The sequence below is a fragment of the Sesamum indicum genome, linkage group LG6 (assembly GCF_000512975.1).
Source record: "Sesamum indicum cultivar Zhongzhi No. 13 linkage group LG6, S_indicum_v1.0, whole genome shotgun sequence".
Classification (NCBI taxonomy): Eukaryota; Viridiplantae; Streptophyta; class Magnoliopsida; order Lamiales; family Pedaliaceae; genus Sesamum; species Sesamum indicum.
Genome location: NC_026150.1, coordinates 10,547,555 through 10,564,858, shown reverse-complemented (window position 1 = coordinate 10,564,858; position 17,304 = coordinate 10,547,555).

Here is a 17,304-nt window from a genome sequence, read left to right as displayed (position 1 = left end):
CCAACAGCGACAACCATTATCAATCATGTCCAGCAAAGGACGCACAATAATTTCACCATGTTGTGGATCCGGAGAAACATATGACAAAAAATTTCACGTAGAATTAATAAAGCCATCAACAAATTTATCGTTGGAATCAATCATAACAGAAGAAGTGAGGAATGTTACCAATGAAAACACCCGTAGGTGAACCATGCATGGGTACAGGCTCCGTGGTTGGTCCCCATGTTGTTCGGCCATCAAGAATATTGGGACCAACCATTCTCGCAGACGGAATGCCCTCCACCCGTGCGGACCATGAGTCGGGGCTAGGGAGAGCACCCCGCTCAGCCGGGGCATCCATCTCGCACGGACTGTGAGGCCTGTTTCTCCCATTCCAAACCAATAGCCTTACCTGCTGTTCCGCCAACTCGCCACCTGTGTCCGCCTTCGTCCCAATTTCTGTCCCTGAACCAGCCGTCTCTGACATAGGCACATGGACAAACTTCTGCATCAGTGTAGCGAGTGCTGCCTTTGATTCCCTATCGCCATCTCCGATCACCCTTTTCACAAGGGCAAAAGTTCTGCAAGGTTAAACTCTGTTCGAATCTGCGCGATAATGGAGTTGCCAGCCCCATCATTGATCAACAGAACACCCTCTCCATGGTTATCGATAGCAACCGCCTTGTTATCCGCTTCCTCTGCCACCGCGAAGCCATCCTTGCCACCATGTTGTCCGTTGTTGCGTATGTGTGTGTTTGGAGGTGTAGGAGTGTGTGTGAGAGGAGAGTTAGGAGAGTCCATATTCCGTAGACTTTTTACCATGATTTGCCACTTCCTTTCTTCACCTCTCTTTACCGATAATTGATTTTCCCTTCCCAGTAGATGAAACCAAAATCATAATAATGAAGATGAAGAAGATTGCAGCAGACTTCCGCTCGCAAGTTCAAACATTGGAGAAACGTATCTCGGCAACTTGGTTTGTCTGTTGGTTGATTTAACTAAGAAAGACATAGCTGTATTGAGCATTTTTTTGTAACCCGCTAATTTTTCTGCAATGGTTTGGTTAAGGTATGTTTATTTGGGCTCATCACTACAGAGATAAATACATTACAGTTTAGAAATTGTATATCTATTAGTAATTTCAGGGGAGGTATATTCCATTTGGTCACCATTTTAGAAAGGTGTGGCAACATTTTCCATGGTAGAAATTGTGACTTCAAATTTTAATTTTTCGACTGCTATCATATCGCATTGTATTAAGAAGAATGTATATATTTATAATATACATCCAACAAAACAACTGTTAATTAATATTAAATGTAATTAATTGTTTAACTAATTTGAAAATTGATAATTTTTTAAGTTAGAGGCAAGTCCAATTTGAAACACTAAGCGTGCCTAGAGTAGCCAGAAAGCAATGGCCATGTTGTCTAAGAAATGGCCAAATAGGGAAACCCAAGCATAATTGGGAAGGCCCAAGTAAGGAAAGAACATATGTTGGCTACACAAAAGCCACTCGGTTCAATAACGTGTTACCAGCATGGCCAAGAAAGATGGAAAGCTAGTAGCATACTCTCCAATGGTTGGAAGACGTGGTAGAATTGAGAAACTTGAGATCCTTTCAGACAGATTATAACTGCCTCCTCGAAAAGCGGGAGACAGGCTGTAGAAATAGGGATGACATGTCAAATAGAATTCTTTGTTTTAGGGTTCTTCATTATCATGTTTTATCCATTAATTGCTTACAAATTTGACGTTAAATGTTGAAAAATGGCAATTTTACTTTTGAACCTAACAAAATAATTTTCACCCTGTAACTTTTCTTGCTTAAACTTGATTCTTTTTTTTTTTGGCAGGTAGGAAATTGCTTCTTCGAAAGTACTTGGCTTCTGCACATAGGATATAAAGATAAGGGGAGAGAGGGTCTTCTTATCGAATGGCTCTTCCCGATTGGAGGAATTCAAATTGAGAACCATTAAGCATGAAAATGAATAGGAAATCGATGTCACACAACTCAAAACAAGATCAACAACGGCATCAGGGAATCTAATCCTACAGAGGATATGCTTAAGAAATTTCCCTTCAATTCTATCATAGGCTTTACTCATATCTTTCTTAATCGCTACATGACCACCATCCGTGATCAGTCTCCCTGGGACAAATGCCGATTGTAAAGGTGAAATAATTAAGTTGAGCAGAGGTTTAAGCCGATTAGCTATGCATTTAGAAATGAATTTATAGGCAACATTGCAAAGATTAATAGACCAGAATTGGGACACAAACTCAGCCTTAGAGCATATGGGGATCAAGATTATATGAGTAACATTTAGAGATGGATTAAATGAATGATTGTAAAGCACATTAAACACACACTTCAAAGTAGAATTTTCAACAATATGCCAGAAACGATAAAAAGGTGGGGATAGGGAATTTATAGGGGAACATTTGAGATAGGGCTCATTTTACCTCATTCGCATTGTACATAAGAATATCCTAGTTCATCTTTAGACGCACGCTTAGGTACTGTTTTAATCACTTTTTAGAGCTCGCCATTGGAAAGGTTCGCTGATGTAAAGATATTATGAAAATAACGCTAGATGATCTCTTGAACCGACTCTTTATCATCACACCATTGGCCCCGTTCGTCTCACAGCCTACCAATCTGATTAGTGAATCGTTGTTGTGAAGCTTTGGCATGACTACTTCACAGTTGGTCAAAGTGTACGTCTCGATTATGTGCCGTTCCAGTCTACTGAGCCATCTCTTTTTCAAGGCACCACTAGCCCGACTAGGATAGTTGAAAATAGACACTGGGATTCCCATCATCGCTGCTCGTGCACTCATCATTTTTACGAGGCATGCTTCACTTGGATAGCACGTCAGGTACAACGTATTTTGAAGAAAACAAACTGATTTTCTTGATAACGTATGCCTCGACATGTACTTTATTTTTCACATTTTTCTTCAACTCATGTAGAAACCTTTCAAATGGGTACATCCACCTGTATTGCACTAGTCCTCCTATGCGAGCTTCATATAGTAGGTGAACAATGAGGAGCTTCATTGAGTCAAAGAATGCTAGAGAAAATATCTTTTCAAGGTTGCACAATATGATGGCAACGCTATTTTCTAACTCATGTACCTTGGCAACATCAAGCGTGGTCGAGTATATGCTTTGAAATTAAAGACTAACCTCCCTTAATGCACTCCATACATGCTTTGGAAGCATCTCACGAAAGGCAGTCAGGATCAATTTCTGCATGAATACATGACAGTTGTTGCTCTTCACTATTGATATTACACTATACTATTTAGGAGAATACATATAATTAGCATCATATAAGATTAATAAAAAATTATAAACTAAAATAAGTAATCTATAATTTATTTAATTAAACACAATAAAGTATTAAATTAGTTTCTATTACCTAGTCAACCGACTTAAGTGATGATCAACACTAGTTGATAGTCCAAAATTCGAGTAATAATCTAAAAGCTAATCAAATGTATATATACAAAAATCAGAGTGTTGAGAGTGTGTGTGGTTAGTATAAGAATTCCTACAACAAATGAAATGAAATGAAATGAATATATAAATTTTTTTATAACAATTTTGGTAACGGCTTTTGAAACTCCTAAGATAGCCTTTTAAACTAGCCATTAGAAAATATAGCCATTATTTTATAACAAATTTTATGACGACTATTAAAAAAAATCGTCTCATTATAGTTTTTGTAACGCCGTATTTTTGTTAGTTTTGCAATGATTTTTGCCACTACCTTTGTAACGACTACTTATTTCACCAAAAAGCCGTTACAAGTATAACTAGCCATTACAAAAATCTTAAAAAATTAGTAACGGTGTACAAATTATAACGGTTTTAGGCACACACAACTTTTGTAATGGTTATGCCATTACAAAATAATTTCATTTTTATTACCCCAACGTCAGCGCGGTCATTCCATTACAAGAATGTTACAAAGGCTGTGTATATTCGAATGGCCATATGGCCGTTACAAAAAAACCGTTATAAAATGTCTTTTTGTGTAGTGTTCGCAACAAGAAAATTTCTTTCTAACATTAGCAACGGAATATTTCTTTTCTAACGTTAATTTTGAAACTATAAAAATTTAAAATCTTTATCCCTTGTTAAATTAGTTGCTACTCACCAATAAATTTACTCTTCTTGCTAATTTATCTAGTTATTGGTTGATTTTCATATAGTGTATATATATATATATGTATAATTATATATAGCTGTGTCAGTATTGTGCTGTATCTAATTTCTTAAAATTTCTTGTGCTGTTGCAACTGTGTCGTATCGCCCTCCATGTCCATTATAGATGTTCATCAATATAATTCTACTAGAAAAAACCATTCCTTCCTCCAATTGAGCTTAACCTAAATTATAATGTTTTCTGTTAATTAGGGCCGGATATAAAATTTATATTACATTTAAGAAAAATCAAACCAAAGATCAAATATTAAATTTCTAAAAAAAGATACAAAAGAACATGGCAATACATTCATAACAATAAAAAAAAGAAAAGTGAACATCAAACCTAGGGGTTGGCAAATGGGTTGGTTTGACCGGATTTGGATTGGGTACAAAATGAGCCTAAATGAACGGGTTGCAAATTGGGTCAGATTGCAAATAGATTGGGTCGGTTATATAAACTATATTATTAATTTAATTCTAAAGATTTCAAAATTTCACACAATAGAGAGAAAAAAAAAGTAATGCTTGAAATATTGAAAAAGATAATTACTACTTGTTATGTAATACGACTAAACTTGTGTGTGTATGTGTATGAAGAAAGAGGAGTTGTGAGAGGATTTTTTTTCTATTTTGTGTGTGCGTGTGTGTGTGAAGAAAAAAGGCTGTGTATGTGAGAGAGAGATGTGAAAGAGTTTTTGTCTGTGTGTGCTTGTATAAAGCAAAAATGTGTTGTGAGCGTATTTGTGTTGAGAGAGAGATATGTGATATCGTGTGTGTGTGTGTTTTTGAGGAAATGGTGGTTTCTTTTAGTTTTTCTGTTATTTTAATTTATGGGTTGAACTTATTAAAATTCAGATTAAGCTCATTATCAATACATATTCAATTCATACAAATTAATATAAATTTATATAAATCCGGCTAATATAAATTCATTTTAAAATATAAACGACATATTCTATCCCAAAACTAGTTGAATTGGGTTGAACTCCTAAATCTTAAAAAACAATATTGTCCTAATCAAACCTATGAAGAATAATAATTCGGTGGTGTAAATTTTTGAAAAAGAATTGTCTGTCTCTTAAATCTATATGGTGATCTACAAACAAAATTATTTGTGTCTTGTTTTATGTTTTGAGTCAATTTTTCAAGAGAGAGACACTTTTAGTTTTTCGAACATACAATTTGTAATAATTTGAATACGATCACTTTTTCTTTTAATCTCGCTATCCTCTCTAATTGTGTAGCTATAAAACTAAATTAAAGAACAAATAAGCAACTCTAGAAAATGAATAACATAATATTTATTGGTATGAACATACTTTCACGCCTCAATACATGACATGAAATATTGACATCATTTATTACAAAGGACAAGTTTCTCATCACACTTTTGGTGTCCCGAAACTTGCCGCACTATTTATTAACACAGACACTACATAGAAAACACTATTAGCATCCACAACAACGTATTAATTGGACCTTATTTTAACTTGGACCAGATTTATTCAAATCCAAACTAATACGTGTGAAGTAGTGAGGATTCGATCATCCATTTGTTTTAACCGATCCCAGGCGCTACTGTAACGATGCCTTTTTCATCAACGTAAACAAATACTCGATCGCATCTGAAATCACGAGTTGGTATTGTCGGTGGAACAAGAAGAGCAGTAACCAAAGAGTTCTCTTTCTCAATCGTCTTTACTGCAATCTCTCCACACACCCCAACTAACTCAGGCCACGAGCTCTTACCTGCACGGACCAAAGAATTAGGATAAATACATTGATTTACACCTGACTAGGTCTAATCATACAAATATCTCGTGCTTTTGCAATATTACAAATACATCTTTTAGAATTATAATTTTATTTATAGGTCTGTTCCCCAATAAAGAGCAAGATTTGATATGTACTACCAAAGAAATTTACCCAAGGAAATTAAGCAGCATGAAGTCAAGCTGGAAATACATCTTCATTTCAGTACCTTGACAAATGGATGCCATCCTTAGCTTTGCTCCTCCTTTGCTCTTGTTGTAATCTTTGATTGAGTCAGTGTCTGTGTGGTGCTTCTCAGAGGTCCGCAGAATGGGGTATTTATAGGAGAATTCTTGTAGTTGTTAGTGTGTTTTCATTACTGAGGGTGATGAGATTGGTGGGTCAGGTGGGGTTAGGTTGTCTTTACTTTTTTACTCTTATAAGTTTAACATCAAGAAACCATTTAATTTTAAAAATTTAATTAGCCCCATAATGTTATCTAACACAATTTTATTCCAAAAAAGCAATCTTATGGGGAAAATCACATTTTTATTTTCCTATATTATGATCTTTTTTAATTTTATGTTATTATTAATTTTCTCACATTACATCTTATAAATTAAAAAATAATTCAAATTTGGTCCTCGCATGACTTTTTCAGCCAATAATTAAAAAAAAAAATCATGCTGGTAACAGGTTTGTTTTGGGGGAGAATCCAACATGTGAGGGGCTCTTTAAATTTATGTAAGTAAATAAAATAAATATATTTATATATTATATATAACAAAATAAACTAAATAACTTATGAATATTAAAGAATATATAAAAACTACCATAGCAACCGCCGCAACACCATACCGAAAAAGCATTCAATTACAAACATAAACCTAGCAATGATGGGCAAAAAATACTGTCCAACACTAGCAAGAGGATGCAAATCCATGAACACGACCCGACGCGGGTATATATGCCTCATCACTTCAATTTGCTTTGTCCCCTACAAACGTGCTATCCCAAGAGAAATTTTATTCTTCTTTTTTGTTTTGTTATTCTTCTCTTCTTTATTGTTTTGTCCGTTCCTACTTTTACCATTTAATTTTTTAAAGGCGAAAGTTTTTGCGCAAAAAAAATGAATAAAAATAGAAGTGGACTGCTCACCAATGTAATATCTGTCACCTATCTACTCGATAAAACAGAATATAATATCGTATCGATTGTAAATATAATCATCTCAGCACACAGAGGGGGAAAAAAACTAAAACTGTTAGACCAAAATTTACACCGTTGAAAACCCGCTTCTTCATTTATAGTTAGTAGTAATAAATATTAATAATATTAAATTATCACTTATTTTTCTATTGTTATTTTTCTATAAAGGATATGTTACCCTTTTTTATTTTGAAATATTAAAAGTGTGAAAAATTATTTATATGTGGTCTAGAATTCATGAAGGCCATACCTGAAAACTGGGTCCTCATTACTCTTATCTATGTTCTACAATTATTGTGCAGAGAAGTCTTTTTCTTAGAGAGACGTGTGAAAAATATGTTGATTTTTCCGAAACGAACCTTGAAATTAGGGACCATATTCATTTGTGTTTTTGAGAAAATGTGGACCCTTTTTTCTGATGATAGCTTTCAAGGACCACTCGGATTTATAAACGTGCAATTTGAATTAATTGTCCAACACAAACTTTTTCATTTTGTATTTACAAATTGTTACATATGACGATCTAGTTTTGGAATAAATTAGTACGAAAGTAAAATATAATATATAAAACATTCAATATTAAAATAAACTTAATTAGTCGAAGTCTCTCATTTTTTTATTTTTTATAAGAAATTTTAATTTAGTAAACTTAATCATGTTTTGTTTGTAGCTTTTTTCGGCGAAGTGCTGTCTTTATTTATTTTGTCTACGACACGATTGCGCATCAGGTTAAATCAATGCGATTTTGAGAGACTTTTTTTTACACGTGTGTGAGGTCAAATCAGTGAATAGTCACTATGGAGGACTGGGAGAAAGGATATAGTTCTTGTCGTTTGGTGGTGGTTCGTCGTCTTTTATCGCATTGGTGTGTTCATTTTGAAGGCTTGAATGGGACATTTGTGCAACTTATTGAGGAAATCACTGTTGGGGGACAAACGACTGGTCTGGATTCTTTCTCACAATCTTCACCTCTTGCAACTTGCACTCTATTTAGTAACAAGGGGAAATTAGTACAGTCATCTCCACTAGCTGAGATCTCTCTGGAGCTTCCTCAGCTTGTTGATGTTTCTTTAACAGAACAGCCTATTGGTATGAAGGTGGTGGGCGTTGATGGCAAGTATAATATACTTGTCATGTGATTGGTGAACAGTTTAGAAAAAGTGACCAATCACAAAATAAGTGTAACACAATTGCTATGCGATTGATTTGATTTGGGCAAACCTGGTCCGGACAAGCATTATCTAATAGTAATTACCTGATGTACATGCAAATTCACCACTTTATGTTGTACTCTTTCTATTACCCATTTAATTATTCATGATATATTTATTTAATTGAATAACTATATAACTATATAATTATTCTTATATAAACTTAAATTTTTATAAAGTGATAACATTGTGTACAATTTTTTGTCATTAACTATTTCTAGTGATAATTTTTTCCCAAAAAGTCACCATTTTTCAATAATGCAAATAATTATAGTCGCAAAATAAAAATTTTTGCTACTTTAATGCTCACTTTTTTTTTATTTATCGCTAACCTCTTTAACTTTGTAGCAACAAAAATAAAATTAAGAATAACTAAATAACTACAGAAAAGGAATAACATGACACTTATTAATAATAGCATACTTTTAAATATCTACATGACGCAAAATATTGACACCATTTATTACAAGGGACAAGTTTCTCATCACACTTTAGGTGTCCCAAATGTGAACAAACATGAAACTTGCGGAATTATTTATTACATACACATTACATAGAAAACATTATTAGCATCCACAAACAACTTATTAATAATTGGACATTACTTTAATTTGCACCAAATTTATTTGAATCCAAACTAATACATGTGAAATAGTGAGGATTCGACCATCCATTTGTTTTAACCGATCGTGGGCAACACTCTCACGATGCCTTTTTCATCAACGACAACAAATACTCGATTGCATCTGAAATCAAAAGTTGGTATTGCTGGTGGGACAAGAATAGCAGTGACCAAAGAGTTCTCTTTTTCAATCGTTTTTACTGCGATTTCTCCACACACCCCAACTAACTCAGGCCACGAGTTCTTACCTGCACGGACCAATGAATTAGGATAACTACATTGAATCACATCCATATTAGGTCTAATTATACAAATAACTCATACGTTCGTAAAATTATGAATACAAATAACATGTTTGCAATGAACTCAAAAACATTTTGATTTCAGTACCTTCACAAATGGATGCCATCCTTAGCTTTTGCTCCTTCTTTGCTCTTGTAGTAATCTTTGATTAAGTAAATGTCTGTGTGTGGTTTCTCAGAGTTGTGCAGAATGGGTATTTATAGGAGAATTCTTGTAGTTGTGTTTGTGTTTCATTACTGAGGGTAATGAGATTGGTGGGTCAGGTGGGGTTAGGTTGTCTTTACTGTTTTACTCTTGTAAGTTTAACATCAAGAAACCATTTAATTTTAAATATTTAATTAGCCCCATAATGTTATCTAACACAATTTTATTCCAAAAAAGCAATCTCACGGGAAATCGCACTTTTATTTCTATATTAGGATTTCATTTAGGGTAAATTGTATAACACGCCTTGTGTTTTAAGAAAATACCGCCGTAACCTTCATGTGTTATATTTATAAGCAAAAAACCCCGTGTTATCTAAAATACAGTAACAAAATCCCATCTCTGTTAGAAACTAACGAAGAGTGTTTGACACTCGCCGATTGCGCGAGTAGACTTTATTTTCTTACCTTGTTTAGAGTTACTCTAGGTGTGTAAATGTCCATTTTACCTCTTTTTTGCCCTTTACATATACTTTAATAGATTATATATTATTAATTAATTTAAATTATTATGTAATCTATATATATTTTAATAAATTATATTTATTTATAAAATATATTAATTAAATTCCAGAACTAATAGAAATTTGCAAAATTTAAATTTAAATTGAAAATTGATAATACAAAAATATAATGTACTAAAATTCACTTTTCAAATTTAAATATTTATATAAAATATAAATTAAAATAATCATTTCAAATTTTTAAATATTTATATAAATATAAATTAATTATTTTAATTATATATATAACATATACAATTACATCTTTTAATTATTTTATTTCTACTTTATTTTTAAAAAATTAAATAAAACTCTTACCCCTCCCCTCACTGCCGGCTGCCACTGACGGTAGCCATTGCGCCCATCCGCCAGACTGAGGGCAACGTCGTCCTCTCATTTGGGCAATTGTCGCCCTGGATCTGGGAGATAGTGGCCGCCTAAATGAGTGGGCGGTTTTTTAAAAATACAGAGAATTTTTTATCTATTTTTTTTTACAAAGAGAACTTTTAACTTAATTTTTAAATCATGAGGGGATTTTATGTAATTTATCTTTTTTTTAATTTATTTCGATTTATTATAATTTTCTAACAATATATTTTATACGTTAAAAAATTTTCTTCATTTTGCTCCTCATGTGACTATTCTATCAAATAATTAATGAAGAAGTCACTTCGACGTTAGCAGGTTTGTTTTGTGGGAGAATCCAACATGTCACTTGTGAGGGGTTCCTTAAATTTATATAAAAAAAATTTATATATTATATATTACTGAATAAAATAAATAAATTATGGATAACTACAAAGAAAATAGCTCAATAGTTACGAAAAAAAATCAACCTCGACCTAATTAACAAATAAAATTTTCATTGTTAATCTACATTATTTAAAATAAGAAATTTACTTACTAATGAATCATCAACAAATTATTCAAAACATATATCAAATAACTTGATAATTACTTTAACACTAATTTTTTTTTTAATAGCTATTGAGTTATTTTCTTGCAATAAAATACAAAAAATATATAAACACAAACATAGCAACACTGCACCGGAAAAGCATTAAACTATATACACAAACATAGGCAACGATCGGTGAAGATACTTATTTGCTTTGTCCCGTACAAATGTGCTCACTCCATGAGAAATTTATTCTTCTCCGACTTTTAGTCCTTTCATGCCAATTTAATTTCGGAATTGGAGAAACTTTTTTTCCAAGAAATGAATAAAAACATGATACAAAAGAAGTTTAAATGCCAATTAACTGGTCATGCTACCAAAAACTGTTGCAAAAGACTATCGCCACAAAGCGTGAAGCAATCAAGATTACCGCGCTTCAAACTAACATCGTCGTCTCACGCATACACGAAAAAAAAAAAAAAAAAAAAAAAAAAAAAAAAAAAGTAGAAGAAACTGAAGTATTAGACCAAAATTGACACTCTCGAAAAACTTAAAATTAGTAATAATATATACTAATAATATTAAAATTAGCACCTAATATTTCTATCGTTATTTTTTTATAATGAATATATTACTTTTTTTTTTGGAAATATTAAATGTGAAAAAAAAAATTTATGGCGGTCTAGCATTCATGAACGTCATATTTAGGGAAAATTGCATTTTTTATTGTATATGTTAGAGTACTTTTTAATTTGGTCCCGATTATCATGATTTAATTACTCACATTGCATTCCTTAAATTAATTTTTTTTTTTATTTTAGTCTTGCATGCATTTTTCGTACATTTTTCATTACTTAATTGATGGAAAATACACATAAAAACTAAAATACAGAAATTTCAACTTATCAAATACAATTTGAAAAAATAAAAACAAATAAGATTAAATTAAAAAAAATATCGTGATATTTAGAATCAGAAATGCAATTTTCCCATTTCTCTAAAAACTGGGTCCTCAAATATGTTGTACAATTACTGTGCACAGAAGTCTTTTTCTCAGTGACAGAGGTGTGAAAAATGTGTGTTATTTGACAAACAAATCTTGAAATTATGGACCATGTTCACTGACTTCGCATGCAATCAATTTTGTGTTTTTGCGAAAATGTGGACCCTTTTTTCTGATATGTTATGGTCGGGAAAACTTGAGTGGTAGCTTTAAAGGACCACATCGATCTATAAACGTGCAATTTGTATTAACTGTCCTTACATGAGCTTGTGATTTTTATATTTTGGTATTTTATCCTTTATCTTTTTAGAATTGTAAAAGAATCCGATAACGTTTTGATATTTCATAATTTTGACCCTTCTGGTGCAAGATTTTGGAGAAGTTGCCGAAATAAACAATATGGGTCTCACGTTGTTCATTTTTTGTTCTTATTGGTTCACATATTTCAATATGGATGAAATTTTTTAAAAAGAAAATGATATGGCACATGATTTGTTCATACAGTTTTTGCAAAATTGGGCATCAAAAAGACCAAAATTGCGAAATGTCCAAAGTTACAGAATTCTTTTGCAACTCCTAGAATAGTAAAGGATAAAAATGTCAAAATCGTTAGGTGCATATGATTTATTCCAATAACTTTTGCAAAATTCGATATCGGAAGGACAAAATCGCCAAATATATGAAAAAGGTACAGGACTATTTCCCAATTCTAGAAAATCAAAAAATAAAAATATCGAAGTGTCAAAATTAGAGAATCAAAAATGTATTTAAGTCTATATTTAAATATGACCACCTATTTGTCCCTAAATTTTCTTATTGTGTAGGGGGAAAAATAAAATTTAGAGTAACATGACATTTATTGGCATTAATATTTTTTTTAATGGAAAAGTAACTTTATTCCATATGATGAATAAATAGGGAGTAAGGCAAAATGGCTTCCCCAACAGAACCACCTAAGGAGCTATGCTCCTCACACGAAATATTAACATCATTTATTAGTAGAGCTTTAAATATTCCAAATTTGAACAAATATTAAATTTGCTGCACTATTTATTGACACACACATTACAACGAAGAAACATTATTAGCATCCACAAATAACTTATTAATTTGACATTATTATACTTTGCACCAAATTTATTTTTATCCAAACTATAGTGAGATTCGACTATTCATTTGTTTTAACCCTTAAAGATCATAGACACCCTTATGATGATGCTAGACTAAATGGGGCGACCGCCGTCACCAAATTAAAGGGGACGACAGCTGCCCCTGGTCTTCTAGGTGAGTACATATTATTTATGTAGAAGTATATTATATTTATATATTTTTTGTATATTATATAAATATAAAAATAAAAGATTATAAAATATGGACCTTTGATATTTAAAATATTTTGATCTATTTTCTGTTATTATAATTATTATTTATTTATGTTATTTTATTTTACTATATATTTATAATTTAAAAAAAAATCAAATTGTGACCCTCATTTGTAAGATTTTTAAAATCTGGTTAATCCTGAAATTGAGATCCAATTGTTGTTTCTAATTGATCACATCCAACAGTTCTCATTTCACACAAAATAACTCCTCATGTGCTGGAAACGGGGTTCTAGATCTGTAGCGTCGGATTCAAGTACCGATTGCACAAAGTCATGACCAGACTCTGGTGAAACGGCAACAATTGAGTCACATAAAGTGCAAACTCCTGTAAATTCAAGTCAACCCAACACCTCTAGGATAAAAGAGGGGGAGATTAGTCTTAGATTGATGACGAGCACTTCTATGGTTAATACTAACAAGTTGATATCTTCTTCTGCTTGGCAGGACTATCAGCGCATGTGGAAAAAATTAATTTCTCGCAAAAGAGTGAACCCAGCAAGACCATTATCGAAACATTCGGAAAATATAATAGGGTCTGGATGTTAGACGGGTCAAAACCAGAAGATGTTCGAGAATGGTATGATTTTGGAACTCTTGCTTCAGTTCATACTATGTCACCAAGTTTTTCAAAAATCTCAAAACTTTCATAATGGATTAATGGGGCGGTCTTTGATTCGTGGCAAAATAACCCCCACTTAAAGAGAGACGATATTTTGGAGATAAAATTTGTATCAGTTGCTCCAAAAATTGCAGGAAAAGAGTCTCATCCAGCATTTCATTTCATAAAGCTGCAGAGGCCAGATATAGTGGCTTTCAACTAAATCAAAGCCGCCTCAGGAGAAGCTCCCCTAGTATCAGACATTAATAAAGATAGAATCTCTACCAAAAGAGTTTGAGAATTATGGATCTGTCTCACGAACATGGACAAAGTCAAGTATCCATTCAAGATTTTCTCCAACAAAGTGAATGGATCGTTCATGTTAACTTCCATGATGGGAAAAAATACTGAGTTCGCAGAAAGTTTATTTGAAAAGAAGAGGATGTTAATTTGGGAGAATAAGCTGCCGGCGACCGAAGCAACAAGAATAAAGACGTGCAACATGTTGCATGTTGGGCAACGACATAACCATTGATGCCCTTACAATGAAAAATAAGAAAAGCCCTTGTTCAGGACAAAAGTTCGGGTCACGTAAAATAAATCCGAGCCAGACTAGGATAAGGGAAAAAGAAAAATTTTACAAAAAGAAGTAAAATTAAAGGATGTAAAAGATCAAAGATAAGACTGTCGATTGGAAAACGACAAAAGCCAACAGTCAGCAAAGCAAGAAAGACATCTGGAAATCACATGGCCAGCAAGCCATTATAACTAACAGCTGGAAAAGACGAGGCAATGACGAACGCAGTGACGTCATTTGAAAGAGACAAGAGGATGAAAATGCAATGACGTCATAAAAAATAAATTTGGAGTCCGAATTTAAAGTCGGCGGATGCCTATAAATAAAGATGCAATGAAGCAAAAGGGGACCATCAGAAAATTTCTCCTGCTTTTCAGAGCATTAGAATTCTAAGTCTTTTCAATCTTTTGTAGTGTTTTAATCTTTCAGTTTATGGGAGTTTCCCCAACGAGTCAAGTCCTCTATCATATAAGAAGCTAAACAGTTGTCTCCCCCAACGGAGGAATAATATCTATGTAATATTCCATATATTTCATCAATAAAAAGTTAGATTTCTATTCAAATTGTTTGTCCAAAATTCTATTAAATCCCTATATTGGAGTCCCTTTTACGCCCTAAGGTAGGAAATGAAATAGGGATGTGCTGCTTTGTTACTGAAGGAGCCAAGTGCCTGCAAACCATTTGTTGCGGTAATGTGGTTGGAGAAAGTTCGTAAAACTGAGGACTTGGAGAACCCAAAAACAAAACAGTCAAAGCAAGGTATGAATTGATGGGGTCTTAATTTATTTCGCAAGCATGTTGGTCTATTTTTAAAGCATTAAAATGGACTATTAAGCTTATTTATCAAAAAGGGCAAAATGGTCATAAAATTGGCTGAAAGAACCAAATCTAAGCAAAATGAAAAGATAGAGGACTAAAATTAATATTATCAAATTTGAAAGACCAAAATGATTTTAAGATATAAATAGATGACTATTCGGATCTTTTTCCCGTGTGTATATAAAGAAAGAGGAGTTGTGAGAGTTTTTTTTTTGTGTGTGTGTTCGAGAAAGAGGGTTGTTGTGAGAGAGATGTGAAAGTGTGTATGTGTGTGTGTGTGTATAAACCAAAAAGAGTTGTGAGCATATTTGTGTATGTGTGTGAGAGAGAGAGAGAGTGTGTGTGTGTGTGTGAGTGAGGAAATGGTGGTTTCTTTTAGTTTTTTTGTTATTTTAATTTACGGGTTGAACTTATTAAAATTCTGATTAAACCCATTGTCAACCCATATCCAACTCATACAAAATATAATTTTATTTAACTTCAATCCATAAAAATTCATTTTAAAATATAAACAATCTAATCCAACCCAAAACTAGTTGAGTTGGGTTGAACTCATGAACCTTAATCCATTTTGCCCTTCCTAATCAAACCTATGAAGAATAATAAATCTTCAATGGTGTAAATTTTTAAAAAGAATAGTCTGTCTCTTAAACCTATATGTTGGTCTGAAAACAAAATTATTTGAGTCTTATTTTATGTTTTGAGTGGATTTATCAAGAGAGAAACACTTTTAGTTTTTCGAACATACAATTTGTAATAATTTGAATACCATCATTTTTTTTTAAATCTCGCAATCCTCTTTAATTGTGTTAAATTAAAGAATAAATAAGCAACTCCAGAAAAGAAATAACATAACATTTATTGGTACGGACATACTTTCACGTCTTAATACATGACATGAAATATTGACATCATTTATTACAAGGGACAAGTTTCTCGTCACACTTTAAGTGTCCCAAATTTGAAGCAACAAGAAACTTGCCGCACTATTTATTGACACACACATTACATAGAAACCACAATTAGTATCCACAAACAACTTATTAATTGGACCTTATTTTAACTTGGACCAATTTTTTTCGAATCCAAACTAATACGTGTGAAGTAGTGAGGATTCGATCATCCATTTGTTTTAACCAAGCCCAGGCACCGAGGTAACGATGCCTTTCTCATCCACGTAAACGATTACTCGTTCGCATCTGAGCGCACGATCTGGTATTCCCGGTGGAACAAGAAGAACAGTGACTAAAGAGTTCTCTTTCTCAATCGTCTTTGCTGCGATCTCTCCACACACCCCAACTAACTCAGGCCACGAGCTCTTACCTGCATGGACCAAAGAATTAGGATAAATACATTGAGTTAGACCCTGATTAGGTCTAATTATACAAATATTTCATGTCTTCGTAAAATTATAAATATACCTTTTAGAGTTGTAATTTTATTTATAGGTCTACTCCCCCATAAAGAGCATAATGTGATATGTACCCTAAAAAAAATTGTATAGAGGCAGTCGATGAAATTTACCAGGTATAATTGAGCTGCATGAAGTCATCTTTAGCTTTTGCTCCTTCTTTGCTCTTGTTGTAATCTTTGATTGAGTAAATGTCTGTGTGGTTTCTAAGAGTTCTGCAGAATGGGGTATTTATAGGAGAATTCTTGTAGTTGTGTTTGTGTTTTCATTCTCGAGGGTAATGAGATTGGTGGGTCAGGTGGGGTTAGGTTGTCTTTACTTTTTTCCTCCTATAAGTTTAACATCAAGAAACCATTTAATTTTAAAAATTTAATTAGCCCCATAATGTTATCTAACACAATTTTATTCCAAAAAACCAATCTTATGGGAAAATCACATTTTTATTTTCCTATATTATGATCTTTTTTAATTTTCTGTTATTATTAATTTTCTCACATTACATCTTATAAATTAAAAAATAATTCAAATTTGGTCCTCGCATGACTTTTTCATCCAATAATTAAAAAAAAAATCATGCTGGTAACAGGTTTGTTTTGGGGGAGAATCGAA